The sequence below is a fragment of the Arachis ipaensis genome, chromosome B5 (assembly GCF_059453495.1).
Source record: "Arachis ipaensis isolate K30076 ecotype BB chromosome B5, ASM5945349v1, whole genome shotgun sequence".
In the NCBI taxonomy this organism is placed as follows: domain Eukaryota; kingdom Viridiplantae; phylum Streptophyta; class Magnoliopsida; order Fabales; family Fabaceae; genus Arachis; species Arachis ipaensis.
The window spans coordinates 137,541,609-137,555,877 of NC_142440.1; the positions used below are offsets into that span (position 1 = coordinate 137,541,609).

General features: G+C 35.3%; 1 non-coding gene across 1 annotated transcript; it reads left to right on the forward strand.

Moving 5' to 3' along the window:
- The first annotated feature begins 8,143 nt into the window (after window positions 1-8,143).
- LOC148565906 (small nucleolar RNA R71) lies at window positions 8,144-8,251 on the forward strand. Its single transcript, XR_015884127.1, has one exon. It is a non-coding gene; the product is annotated as a small nucleolar RNA R71 (small nucleolar RNA).
- Window positions 8,252-14,269: the final 6,018 nt, after the last annotated feature.

Sequence of the window (14,269 nt, forward strand, 5' to 3'; positions counted from 1 at the left end):
ACCGACAGAATAATCCAACGGTACTTAGGCGCTACAAAACATAATATGGCACCAAATTTACCATCAGAAAAAGGGTATTCAACCGCTTATTTTCGTCATATTAATTGAAAAATTCAACGCGAAATTTGCCAGAAATTAGCATCGGAAGAAATAATCTGCTGATAAAAAATTTTCGGCACTGTTTATATCATTAAATTCAATCTGCCAGTAATTTCAACAGTACTCAATATTTTTTCTTATAGTGCGTCAGTATCTCCTCCACCCATTTAGGTCGTCTTTACCCTTCCTCTACTCCCGTCAACAGTTCGCCTTTGCCCTTTAATTTTGCCTCCTAGATCTTTTAATAGACTCAGTCCATTGCCTCAAGTGTCATCGCTGCCTCACGCCACTGTCACTAGCTTTGTCGTCACCTCTAACTTCACCAATGTCTCTCCTCTACCATCTGTCTCGTAGCCATTGAACTTCTCTTTGTCACCGTGCTTTTTTTTTCTTTCTTATGTTTTAATAATTTCATGGTTAACAAGAAGAAGATTTACATAATCTATATATAATCTATTGATTTTTATATACTTTTAAGTTTTAACACTATTTTATGCATATAATTTATATTTTTAGTTAATTTTTTTATATAATCTGTTGATTTATATATTTAACATTTTTATGTATTTTTTTAAGATTAATTTTATGGTGTTTATTATTTAATTTTTTATCTAACTTATTTTTTATAACATTATTTAAATATTTAAAAATGATTTATTATATATTTTTTAAATTAAATATTAATTTCTAATTTTTTTTATAAGTTAGGCACCACCTTTTATAAACACCATAACAATCACTTTTTTTTAACACTGTTTTGTTGATTTGTGAATATTTTTATATTTTTAACATTATTCTATATATTTTTATGTCTTTGTGCAATTAGGTTTAATTTTATTGTTATTTATTAGGATCAATTTTATGTTTTATTAGACTATTCAATACGATGGGGCTATGTTTTAGGGTTGAGAAAATGTTAAGCAATGGAACATATTTTTAAAAAACATAATTTTTAGTCTATTTCTGTTTTAAAATTAGCTTTTAATTTAGTGATGGATTTACTTGACCTACTTCTATCACACGAATATTGATCTTAAGTTAATAACCAACTGATAGCATGTGGATCAATCACCATCCTATCTCGAATGTCAATGGATTATCCTATGATCGACGCTGACTATCTGACAGACCGATTAACCACTAATTAACCTCTTACTTGTTTAACTGCCAATTAACTTCAACTAATACAATTAAATCGGATGATAAATTCGATGATAAAAGAGTATCTTTCTTGTAGTGTGATCGGCTATTTTATTATACCGATGGAACGATCCCAACCTATTGCTAGAGTGCATGACAAAACAGGTAGCCCACCCTACCTTATCAAGGTCTAACTAAAAATAAAATGGGACGGTCTAACCTGTCAACTTAAACCAGACTTAAAATACTAATCAATCCCAATTTATGATGGATTGGCAGGACTAAGCCTAGTTTGTGTTACTTTTATTTTTTTACATTAGTAAAATTAATTATAATTAGTCTAATAAAAAATAATAAAATAAAAATTAGCCAAATTAGAACATAATTTTTTCACAATCTTCTTTTAAATTCTCAACGTTAATAGAATTGTGCATTTCATAATATTTGTTCTCGAATTACTGCAATGAATAATAATAAAAAAGTTTTAGCTTAGTTTTCAAATAACAATCAATTTTAAAACAATAACAATATTTATAATAAAACAAAATAACTATTCTTATTTTAAGAAACATGTTAAGTCGCATAACTTGGAGCATATATATAAAATTGTAAAATAAATAAATAAATAAAATAAAATAAATAAAAAGAATCGAAAGAAGTGTGTTTTGAAAATTATAATTTTTAATTTTTTGGTTTCGTATAATTTTTAATTTATGTATATTCTTATAGTACTTAATGCTCTTTTGTAAAAGAAAGAAAAAACATTCGGCCCTACAAGCTGGCCCGTTCTGCTCTACCGAAACCTACAGGATTTGGTGGAATTTTTTGGTTTGGCGGCCTTTTTCTTGTGAAAGTCATTGTCTTCTAGTACACGTTTCATTTGAGCTTGAGATTTTCTTGTTCAGCACCTATATAACTACTCTTATTATTACCTCAGGTAAAGAAGGAAAAACACGAGTATTAGATAGCGTTTGTTTGCGAAATAGAGACAGAAAAATTAAGAGTGAAAGACAGATACTGAAAGATAGAAATAAAAATAAATATCAGTATTGTGTTTGGTGTAGAGGTGCACATGACTGAATTATGTTTCAATATCCTGTTTGGTTAGAGACAAAAAAAGTTAAAATAACAAAAATACACTTAATTTTAAAATACAATCCTAACCCTCATATTCAATTTGATTTTTTTTAGAATGCAACTCTAACCCCCTTTCTCCTCTCCTCTATCCTTTCTCCTCTCCTTTTCTGTGAAGGAATCCTCTGGTCTTATCCGTCGTCGGTAGTACCTCCAAGCATCCCAAACGACGACGGCGCGTCTCCAATTCTCCATCAGAGAAAGCGGAGAAGGCATGGAAGTATTGGCATCCCTCTGGTCAAAGAAAACCTCCACAGTTCCCGCAAATTTCACTTCTTGTTCTTGTTGTTCTCCCTGATTAGGAGCGTTTTTTCTGTAGAATCCAAGGAGTGTGGCCATGTGAGGCATGAGGGTTCTCCTCTCCATAAGGTACTGGTGCACGAAATTGTGATCCCTGGTAATGGCTCCAAAAAATTTGGTGCTCTAATCTTAATTCATAAATTGTCACAACTTCGATACAACTAACCAGCAAGTGCACTGAGTCGTCCAAGTAATAAAACCTTACGTGAGTAAGGGTCGATCTCACGGAGATTGTTGGTATGAAGCAAGCTATGGTCATCTTGCAAATCTCAGTCAGGCGGATATCAAATGGTTATAGAGTTTTCGAATAATAATAATAATAAACAGAAAATAAAGATAGAAATACTTATGTAAATCATTGGTGAGAATTTCAGATAAGCGTATAGAGATGCGTTCGTTCTTCTGAACTTCTGCTTTCCTGCTATCTTCATCCAATCAATCCTACTCCTTTCCATGGCTAGCCTTATGTAAGGGCATCACCGTTGTCAATGGCTACATCCCATCCTCTCTGTGAAAATGGTCCAATGCGCTGTCACTGCATGGCTAATCATCTGGAGGTTCCTGATCATACTGGAATAGGATTTACTATCCTTTTGCGTCTGTCACTACGCCCAGCACTCGCGAGTTTGAAGCTCGTCACAGTCATTCAATTCCTGAATCCTACTCGGAATACCACAGACAAGGTTTAGACTTTCCGGACTCTCATGAATGCCGCCATCAATCTAGCTTATACCACGAAGATTCTGATTAAGAGATCCAAGAGATACTCATTCAATCTAAGGTGGAACGGAAGTGGTTGTCAGGCACGCGTTCGTGGGGGAATGATGATGATTGTCACGTTCATCACATTCATATTGAAGTACGAATGAATATCTTAGAAGCGGAATAAGTTGAATTGAATAGAAAAATAGTAGTACTTTGCATTAATTCATGAGGAACAGCAGAGTTCCACACCTTAATCTATGGTGTGTCGAAACTCTACCGTTGAAAATACATAAGTGATAATGGAGTTCATTGGTCTCGGCCCCAGAGGGAAACCGGAGTAACCAAGACTGCGAATACAATGATAAAAAGTTCTATATATACTAGACTAGCTACTAGGGTTTACAGAAGTAAGTAATTGATGCATAAATTCACTTCCGGGGCCCACTTGGTGTGTGCTTGGGCTGAGCTTGAAGTTTACACGTGCAGAGACTTCTTCTGGAGTTGAACGCCAAGTTGTAACGTGTTTTTGGCGTTCAACTCTGGTTCGTGACGTGTTTCTGGCGTTTAACTCCAGACTGCAGCGTAGAACTGGCGTTCAATGCCCTTTTGCGTCGTCTAAAATCGAAAAAAGTATGAACTATTATATATTTCTGGAAAGCCCTGGATGTCTACTTTCCAACGCAATTAGAAGCGCGCCAATTTGAGTTCTGTAGCTCCAGAAAATCCACTTTGAGTGCAGAGAGGTCAGAATCCAACAACATCAGCAGTCCTTCTTCAACCTCTGAATCTGATTTTTGCTCAAGTCCCTCAATTTCAGCCAGAAAATACCTGAAATCACAGAAAAATACACAAACTTATAGTAAAGTCCAGAAATGTGAATTTAACATAAAAACTAATAAAAACATCCCTAAAAGTAACTAGATCCTACTAAAAACATACTAAAAACAATGCCAAAAAGCGTATAAATTATCCGCTCATCACAACACCAAACTTAAATTATTGCTTGTCCCCAAGCAACTGAAAATCAAATAGGATAAAAAGAAGAGAATATACTATAAATTCCAAACTATCAATGAAACATAGCTCTAATCAGATGAGCGGGACTTGTAGCTTTTTGCCTCTTGAATAGTTTTGGCATCTCACTTTATCCATTGAAGTTCAGAATGATTGGCATCTATAGGAACTCAGAGTTCAGATAGTGTTATTGATTCTCCTAGTTCAGTATGTTGATTCTTGAACACAGCTACTTTATGAGTCTTGGCCGTGGCCCTAAGAACTTTGTTTTCCAGTATTACCACTGGATACATAAATGCCACAGATACATAATTGGGTGAACCTTTTCAGATTGTGACTTAGCTTTGCTAAAGTCCCCAATTAAAGGTGTCCAGGGTTCTTAAGCACACTCTTCTTTTTTGCTTTGGACCTTGACTTTAACCGCTCAGTCTCAAGTTTTCACTTGACACCTTCACGCCACAAGCACATGGTTAGGGACAGCTTGGTTTAGCCGCTTAGGCCAGGATTTTATTCCTTTAGGCCCTCTTATCCACTGATGCTCAAAGCCTTGGGGTCCTTTTTATTTACCCTTGCCTTTTGGTTTTAAGGGTTATTGGATTTTTGCTCTTGCCTTTTGGTTTTAAGAGCTTTTGGCTTTTTCTGCTTGCTTTTTCTTTTTTTTCTTTTATTTTTGCCTATATTTTTTTTTCTGCAAGCTTTTGTATTCACTGCTTTTTCTTGCTTCAAGAATCAATTTTATGATTTTTCAGATTATCAAATAACATGTCTCCTTGTCATCATTCTTTCAAGAGCCAACATATTTAACATTCATGAACAACAACTTCAAAAGACATATGCACTGTTCAAGCATTCATTCAGAAAACAAAAAGTATTGTCACCACATCAATATAATTAAACTAAGTTCAAGGATAAATTCGAAACTCGTGTACTTCTTGTTCTTTTGAATTAAAACATGTTTCATTTAAGAGAGGTGATGGATTCATAGGACATTCATGACTTTAAGGCATAGTTACTAAATACTAATGATCATGTAATAAGACACAAACATAGATAAGCACTTAACATAAAGAAAACGAAAAACAGAGAAAGTGAGAACAAGGAATGAATCCACCTTAGTGATGGTGGCATTTCCTTCTTGAGGAACCAATGATGTCCTTGAGCTCTTCTATGTCTCTTCCTTGTTTTGGTTGCTCCTCCTTCATTGATTTTTGATCTTCTCTAATTTCATGGAGGATGATGGAGTGCTCTTGGTGCTCCTATCCTTAGTTGCTCCCAATAATTATGTGGAGGAAATTGTATCCCCTGAGGTATCTCAGGGATCTCTTGATCTGCAGTCAAATGTTCTACCATTGAGCTATAGACCCTTGATGGAAGCTTTTGTCTTCCCTTTCCTCTTTCTAGAGGTTTCTCTGGCCTTAGGTGCCATCAATGGTTATGGAAAAACAAAAAAAGAACTATGCTTTTACCACACCAAACTTAGAATGTTGCTCGCCCTCGAGCAAAAGAAGAAAGAATAGAAGAAGAAGAAGAAATGGATGTGAGTGGTGAAGGGGTGATGGGGAAGAGAGATATAGGATTATGAGGAGGAAAGGTGAGTGGAGGTATGTGGGGATCCTGTGGGGTCTACAGATCCTGAGGTGTCAAGGATTTACATCCCTGCACCAATTAGGCATGTAAAATGCCTTTGCATGCAACTCTGGCGTTTAAACGCCAGATTGATGCTTGTTCTGGGCGTTCAGCGCCCAGATGCAGCATGTTTCTGGCGTTGAACGCCAGTTTTATACTTGTTTCTGGCGTTCAGCGCCAGCTTTCCTCAGTGTGCATTTCTGGCGTCTAAACGCCAGGATGCTGCTTGTTTCTGGCGTTCAACGCCAGATCCATGCTCTGTTCTGGCGTTGAACGCCAGCCAGATGCTCCTTACTGGCGTTTAAACGCCAGTAAGTCCTTCCTCCAGGGTGTGATTTTTCTTCTGCTGTTTTTGATTCTGTTTTTAATTTTTATATTTATTTTGTGACTCCACATGATCATGAACCTAAGAAAACATGAAAAAAAACAATAAGAATGAAAATAAATTAGATAAATAAAAATTGGGTTGCCTCCCAATAAGCGCTTCTTTAATGTTAATAGCTTGACAGTGGGCTCTCATGGAGCCTCACATATGTTCAGAGCATTGTTGAGACTCCCCAACACCAAACTTAGAGTTTGACTGTGGGGGCTCTGGTTGACTCTGCTGTGAGAGAAGCTTACTGTGCCTCTTTTCCATGTTTACAGAAGGATGACCTTGAGTTTTAAACACAAGGGAGTCCTCATTCAATTGAAGGACTAGTTCACCTCTGTCAACATCAATCACAACTCTTGCTGTGGCTAGGAAGGGTCTTCCAAGGATGATGGATTCATCCTCATCCTTCCCAGTATCTAGGATTATGAAATCAGCAGGGATGTAAAGGCCTTCAACCTTTACTAACACGTCCTCTACTTGTCCATAAGCCTGTTTTCTTGAATTGTCTGCCATCTCTAATGAGATTTTAGCAGCTTGTACCTCAAAGATTCCCAGTTTCTCCATTACAGAGAATGGCATGAGGTTTATTCCTAACCCAAGGTCACATAGAGCCTTTTCAAAGGTTATGGTGCCTATGGTACAAGGTATTAGGAACTTTCCAAGATTCTGTTTCTTCTGAGGCAATCTCAGTTGATCCAATGCATTTAGTTCATTGGTGAACAGGGGAGGTTCATCTCCCCAAGTTTTATTACCAAAAAAATTGGCATTCAGCTTCATGATTGCACCAAGGAACTTGGCAACTTGCTCTTCAGTAACATCTTCATTCTCTTCAGAAGAAGAATACTCTTCAGAGCTCATGAATGGCATAAGGAGGTTCAATGGAATCTCTATGGTCTCTAGATGAGTCTCAGATTCCTTTGGTTCCTCAAAGGGAAACTCCTTATTGATCACTGGACGTCCCAGGAGGTCTTCCTCCTTGGATTCGGCCATGATGGTTATATAAATGGCCTTGCACTCTCTCTTTGGATTCTCTTCTGTATTGCTTGGGAGAGTACTAGGAGGAGTTTCAGTGATCTTCTTACTCAGCTGGCCCACTTGTGCCTCTAGATTTCTAATGGAGGACCTTGTTTCATTCATGAAACTCAGAGTGGCCTTAGATAGATCAGAGACTAAATTTGCTAAGCTAGATGGATTCTGCTCAGAATTTTCTGTCTTTTGCTGAGTGGATGATGGAAAAGGTTTGCTATTGCCAAATCTGTTTCTTTCACCATTATTAAAGCCTTGTTGAGGCTTTTGTTGATCCTTCCATGAGATATTTGGGTGATTTCTCCATGAGGGATTATAGGTATTTCCATAGAGTTCACCCATGTAATTCACCTCTGCTATTGCAGGGTTCTCAGGATCATAAGCTTCTTCCTCAGAAGATGCCTCTTGAGTACTGTTGGATGCAGCTTGCATTTCATTCAGACTCTGAGAAATCATATTGACTTGCTGAGTCAATATTTTATTCTGAGCCAATATGGCATTCAGAGTATCAATTTCAAGAACTCCCTTCCTTTGAGGCGTCCCATTACTTACAGGATTCCTCTCAGAAGTGTACATAAACTGGTTGTTAGCAACCATGTCAATGAGTTCTTGAGCTTCTGCAGGCATTTTCTTTAGGTGAATGGATCCACCTGCAGAAGTATCCAATGACATCTTAGTTAATTCAGACAGACCATCATAGAATATATCCAGGATGGTCCATTCTGAAAGCATGTCAGAAGGACACTTTTTGGTCAGTTGCTTGTATCTCTCCCAAGCTTCATAGAGGAATTCACCTTCCTTCTGTCTGAAGGTTTGAACATCCACTCTAAGCTTACTAAGCTTTTGAGGAGGAAAGAACTTGGCTAAGAAAGTCGTGACCAGCTTATCCCAAGAGTTCAGGCTATCTTTGGGTTGAGAGTCCAACCATACTCTAGCTCTGTCTCTTACAGCAAAAGGGAAAAGCATGAGCCTGTAGACTTCAGGATCTACTCCATTAGTCTTAACAGTATCACATATCTGCAAGAATTCAGTTAAGAACTGAAAAAGATCTTCAGATGGAAGTCCATGAAACTTGCAGTTCTGCTGCATCAGAGAAACTAATTGAGGTTTCAGCTCAAAGTTGTTTGCTCCAATGGTAGGGATGGAGATGCTTCTTCCATGTAAATTGGAATTAGGTACAGTAAAGTCACCAAGCATCCTCCTTGCATTATTATTTTCGGCTGCCATCTCCTCTTCTTGTTCGAAAATTCCTGTAAGGTTGTCTCTGGATTGTTGTATTTTAACTTCTCTTAGTTTCCTTTTCAGAGTCCTTTCAGGTTCAGGATCTGCTTCAACAAGAATGTTCTTGTCCTTGCTCCTGCTCATATGATAGAGAAGGGAACAGAAAAATAATAATAGGGATCCTTTTTACCACAGTATAGAGGTTCCCTTGTTGTGAGTAGAAGAAAAGAAGAGTAGAAGAGAAAAGAAAGGAGAATCCAAACAGAAGGGTGAGGTGTGCAGAGATATGAGATGAAGAGAAGTGTTAGTAGATGAATAAATAAATAGAAGAAGATGAGAGAGAGAAGTTTTCGAAAATAATTTTTGAAAAAGAGTTAGTGATTTTCGAAAATAGTTTTTGAAAAAGGTTAGTAATTTTCGAAAATTAGGAATGAAATAAAATTAAAATCAAAAATTAAAATAATTAGTTAATTAAAAAGAAATTTTGAAAAAGGGGGAAGGAATTTTCGAAAATTAAAGGTAAAAAATTAGTTGGGCAGTTTTACTAAAGATAAGAATCAAATAAAAAGTTGAGTGGTTAGTTGAAAAATATTTGAAATTCAATTTTTAAAAGATAAGGAGATAAGAAGTTAGAAAAGATATTTGAAAAAGATAAGATAAAAAGATATTTTTGAAAAGATATGATTGAAATTAGTTTTGAAAAAGATTTGATTTTTAAAATCACAATTAATGACTTGATTCACAAGAAATCACAAGATATGATTCTAGAACTTAAAGTTTGAATCTTTCTTAACAAGTAAGTAACAAACTTGAAATTTTTGAATCAAAACATTAATTGTTGATGATATTTTCGAAAATATGATGTAAAATTAAGAAAAATATTTTAAAAAAATATATTTTTTTTAAATTTTCGAAAATAAATAAGAAAAATGAAAAAGATTTTATTTTTGAAAAAGATTTTGAAAAAGATAAGATTTTTAAATTGAAAATTTGATTTGACTCATAAAAACAACTAGATTTAAAAATTTTTGAAAAAGTCAATCCAAATTTTTGAAATTTATGAGTGAAAAAGAGAAAGATATTTTTTGAATTTTGAATTTTTAATGATGAAAGAGAAAAACATGAAAATGATGCAATGCATGAAGATTTTGGATCTAAACATGTGATGCATGCAAGAACACCATGAATGTCAAGATGAACACCAAGAACACTTTGAATGTCAAGATGAACATCAAGAACTTATTTTTGAAAAATTTTCAAGAAAAGAAAATATGCAAGACACCAAACTTAGAAATTTTTCATGTATAGACACTATGAATGCAAGAATGCATATGAAAAACAAGAAAAGACACAAAACAAGAAAATATGAAGATCAAACAAGAAGACTGGCCAAGAACAACTTGAAGATCATGAAGAACACTATGAATGCATGAATTTTCGAAAAATGCATAAAAATTTTTAGAAAAAATACAATTGACACCAAACTTAAAAATTGACTCAAGACTCAAACAAGAAACACAAAATATTTTTTATTTTTATGATTTTATAAATTTTTTTTGGATTTTTTGAAAATTAATGTGAAAAAGAAAAATAAGGATTCCAAAATTTTTAATATGAATTCCAGGAATCTTGTGCTCTTTAGTCTAAATCTCCAATCTGAGGGTTAGACATGGCTTAATAGCCAGCCAAGCTTTAGTATGCTATTACATGCATTGAAGTGATTAGTTGAATCCTCAGTCCAAAGGAATTTAGACATGGCTTTACAGCCAGATAGGATTCAACATGTTACCATGAAACTCTAGAATTCATTCTTGAAAGTTTTGAAGCCATAGAATAATTAAAAAAAAAAATTTTTTTCGAAAATAAATTTTTTTGAAAAACGATAATAAAGAAAAATTTTTGAAAGAATTTTGAAAACTTTTTTTGAAAATAAAATAAGAAGAAAATTACCCAATCTGAGCAACACGATGAACCGTCAGTTGTCCAAACTCGAACAATCCCCGGCAACGGCGCCAAAAACTTGGTGCACGAAATTGTGATCCCTGGTAATGGCTCCAAAAAACTTGGTGCTCTAATCTTAATTCATAAATTGTCACAACTTCGATACAACTAACCAGCAAGTGCACTGGGTCGTCCAAGTAATAAAACCTTACATGAGTAAGGGTCGATCCCACGGAGATTGTTGGTATGAAGCAAGCTATGGTCATCTTGCAAATCTCAGTCAGTCGGATATCAAATGGTTATAGAGTTTTCGAATAATAATAATAAACAGAAAATAAAGATAGAAATACTTATGTAAATCATTGGTGAGAATTTCAGATAAGCGTATAGAGATGCGTTCGTTCCTCTGAACTTCTGCTTTCCTTCTATCTTCATCCAATCAATCCTACTCCTTTCCCATGGCTAGCCTTATATAAGGGCATCACCGTTGTCAATGGCTACATCCCATCCTCTCTGTGAAAATGGTCCAATGCGCTGTCACTGCATGGCTAATCATCTGGAGGTTCCCGATCATACTGGAATAGGATTTACTATCCTTTTGTGTCTGTCACTATGCCCAGCACTCGCGAGTTTGAAGCTCGTCACAGTCATTCAATCCCTGAATCCTACTCGGAATACCACAGACAAGGTTTAGACTTTTCGGACTCTCATGAATGCCGCCATCAATCTAGCTTATACCACGAAGATTCTGATTAAGAGATCCAAGAGATACTCATTCAATCTAAGGTGGAACGGAAGTGGTTGTCAGGCACGCGTTCGTGGGGGAATGATGATGATTGTCACGTTCATCACATTCATATTGAAGTACGAATGAATATCTTAGAAGCGGAATAAGTTGAATTGAATAGAAAAACAGTAGTACTTTGCATTAATTCATGAGGAACAGCAGAGCTCCACACCTTAATCTATGGTGTGTAGAAACTCTACCGTTGAAAATAAATAAGTGATAATGGAGTTCATTGGTCTCGGCCCCAGAGGGGAACCAGAGTAACCAAGACTGCGAATACAATGATAAAAAGTTCTATATATACTAGACTAGCTACTAGGGTTTACAGAAGTAAGTAATTGATGCATAAATCCACTTCCGGGGCCCACTTGGTGTGTGCTTGGGTTGAGCTTGAAGTTTACACATGCAGAGGCTTCTTCTGGAGTTGAACGCCAAGTTGTAATGTGTTTTTGGCGTTCAACTCTGGTTCGTGACGTGTTTCTGGCGTTTAACTCCAGACTGCAGCGTAGAACTGGCGTTCAACGCCCTTTTGCATCATCTAAACTCGAACAAAGTATGGACTATTATATATTTCTGGAAAGTCCTGAATGTCTACTTTCCAACGCAATTGAAAGCGTGCCATTTTGAGTTCTGTAGCTCCAGAAAATCTACTTTGAGTGCAGGGAGGTCAGAATCCAACAGCATCAGCAGTCCTTCTTCAACCTCTGAATATGATTTTTGCTCAAGTCCCTCAATTTCAGCCAGAAAATACCTGAAATCATAGAAAAATATACAAACTCATAGTAAAGTCCAGAAATGTGAATTTAACATAAAAACTAATAAAAACATCCCTAAAAGTAACTAGATCCTACTAAAAACATACTAAAAACAATGCCAAAAAGCGTATAAATTATCCGCTCATCAGGTACTTCTTGATGAAGAACCTGAGCAGCCCAGCGTACCCCCGCGGCAGCATCATTAACTCGGCAAAGGATTCGGCGAGGAGAGCGACGGTGGTGTCAGTCTCGTCGGGGCGCATCACACGGACCCACATGGAGCCAGATTTGAGGTCCTCCGAGTAGACGAAGGATTCCATGAAGTGGAGGCAGTTGAGCTCGTCGTTGGTGAGGAAACGACCTGTGCGGAAGGGGTCGTCTAGGTACAGAGAGGAGATTGGCGGCGGTGGTGGTGGTGGTGATGTTGTTGAGGAGTGAGAATGGAAGGTGGCTAGACCAGCGGCGATGAGGTGGCTGTTCTTGAAGGTGGTGCTTCAGAGGCTGCAGTGATGACCTTAAAGAAGAATGAGAAGATGGAGTCACGAGGGATAACAATGAAGCCTAGTGATTTACATTAGGGTTAATGTTGGAATTATTGAATTAGAATGGGAATAATTTAGGTACAAATTATAATTAAAATTTCTGTCCCCGTCTTTAAAATTTTCTATCTTCAGTGTCCCTACTATTTGGAGGTACTGAAATACTGAAATTTTGAAGACGGAGACAAAAATTTAAGTACTAGTCTCTAGCTCAACAAACATAATACTGAGTCTCTGTCTCCCCGTCTCAGTTCCAATCTTTGCAAACAAACGCTACCTTAATGAACGCACACTAGTGGATTAACGGGTTTTTTATTTATATAAATTAAATAATTTTATTTACTGAAATAAGTAATTTTAAAAGTTATTACGAAAACTATTATCTCGTTTACATTATAAATGAGATAATTTTTAATGTATCTCGTTTACACTGTAAACGAGATATGTGAATTTTTTCAATTTTCATATATCTTGTTTACAGTATAAACGAGATACATTAAAAATCATTTTGTTTACCGTATAAACAAGATACATGTATTTGTAAATATAAAATTAATAATTTAAATTGGACGAAACTTTTAAAAATGATACATTTCAAATAATAGGAAAGATAGACAGTTTTATATAACAGTAAAGATGGACGATTTTAAAAATAGAATACTATTAACACATTTACTTTTTCTGAGTGAAAGTACATATGTAGCATCATTAAACTGCCCACTATTAATACGGTTTTTTTTAACTGGCTACTATTAACACTATTGCTTCTTCCACTACTTCTATCTAGGACTGGCAATGGATAGGGTAGGGTAGGGTTTGGACTCTACCCTAACCCTACCCGCAAGTTGAAAACTTTTTTAAAATTCTACCCTACCTTACCTGCGGGTTGAGAATTTCTCAACCCTAACCCTACCCGCACCCTAAAGTTCTAAATCCTACCTAACCGCAGAAAAATAAAAAAAAAATTCAAGCAAATATAAAATTCAACCATTCTAAATTTTATACATATGAATAAAATAGAAAATAAAAAACTAAGTTCAAATTAAAAATAAAAATAATATAATCTTAAAGAAATCTAACATAAAATTACAAATAATATGATCATCAATTAGTTTAGTGGTTATTTCAAATTTTTATAAGAGAAAGATTATGGGTTCAACACTCACTTTATTCACTGTATACATAACTTTTACATATATATTATATAATATATTAGGGGTGCAGATAGGGTAGGGTTAGGTATACCTAAACCCGTACCCTATCCTACCCGTAGGTGAACTCGTACCGCACCTTACCCTACTCGCTGCCGGTAGGGTATAGATTGCCAACCCTACTTCTATCTACTAACGATTTTTTATTAGAATTTACACTATCAAATAATACTTTAACTTTTTAACTGAGATATAATTTATTTATTAAATTTTTAATTGAAAGATATAATTTTAACGGACAAAATTTTTAAATTTTTTATGTAATTTCTTGAATATTAATTTTTAAATTTAAATTATATATTTTAAATTTTGTTTGTTGCATGAGAGTATAATATATATATATATATATATATATATATATATATATATATATATATTTTTTTTTTAAATTATATATA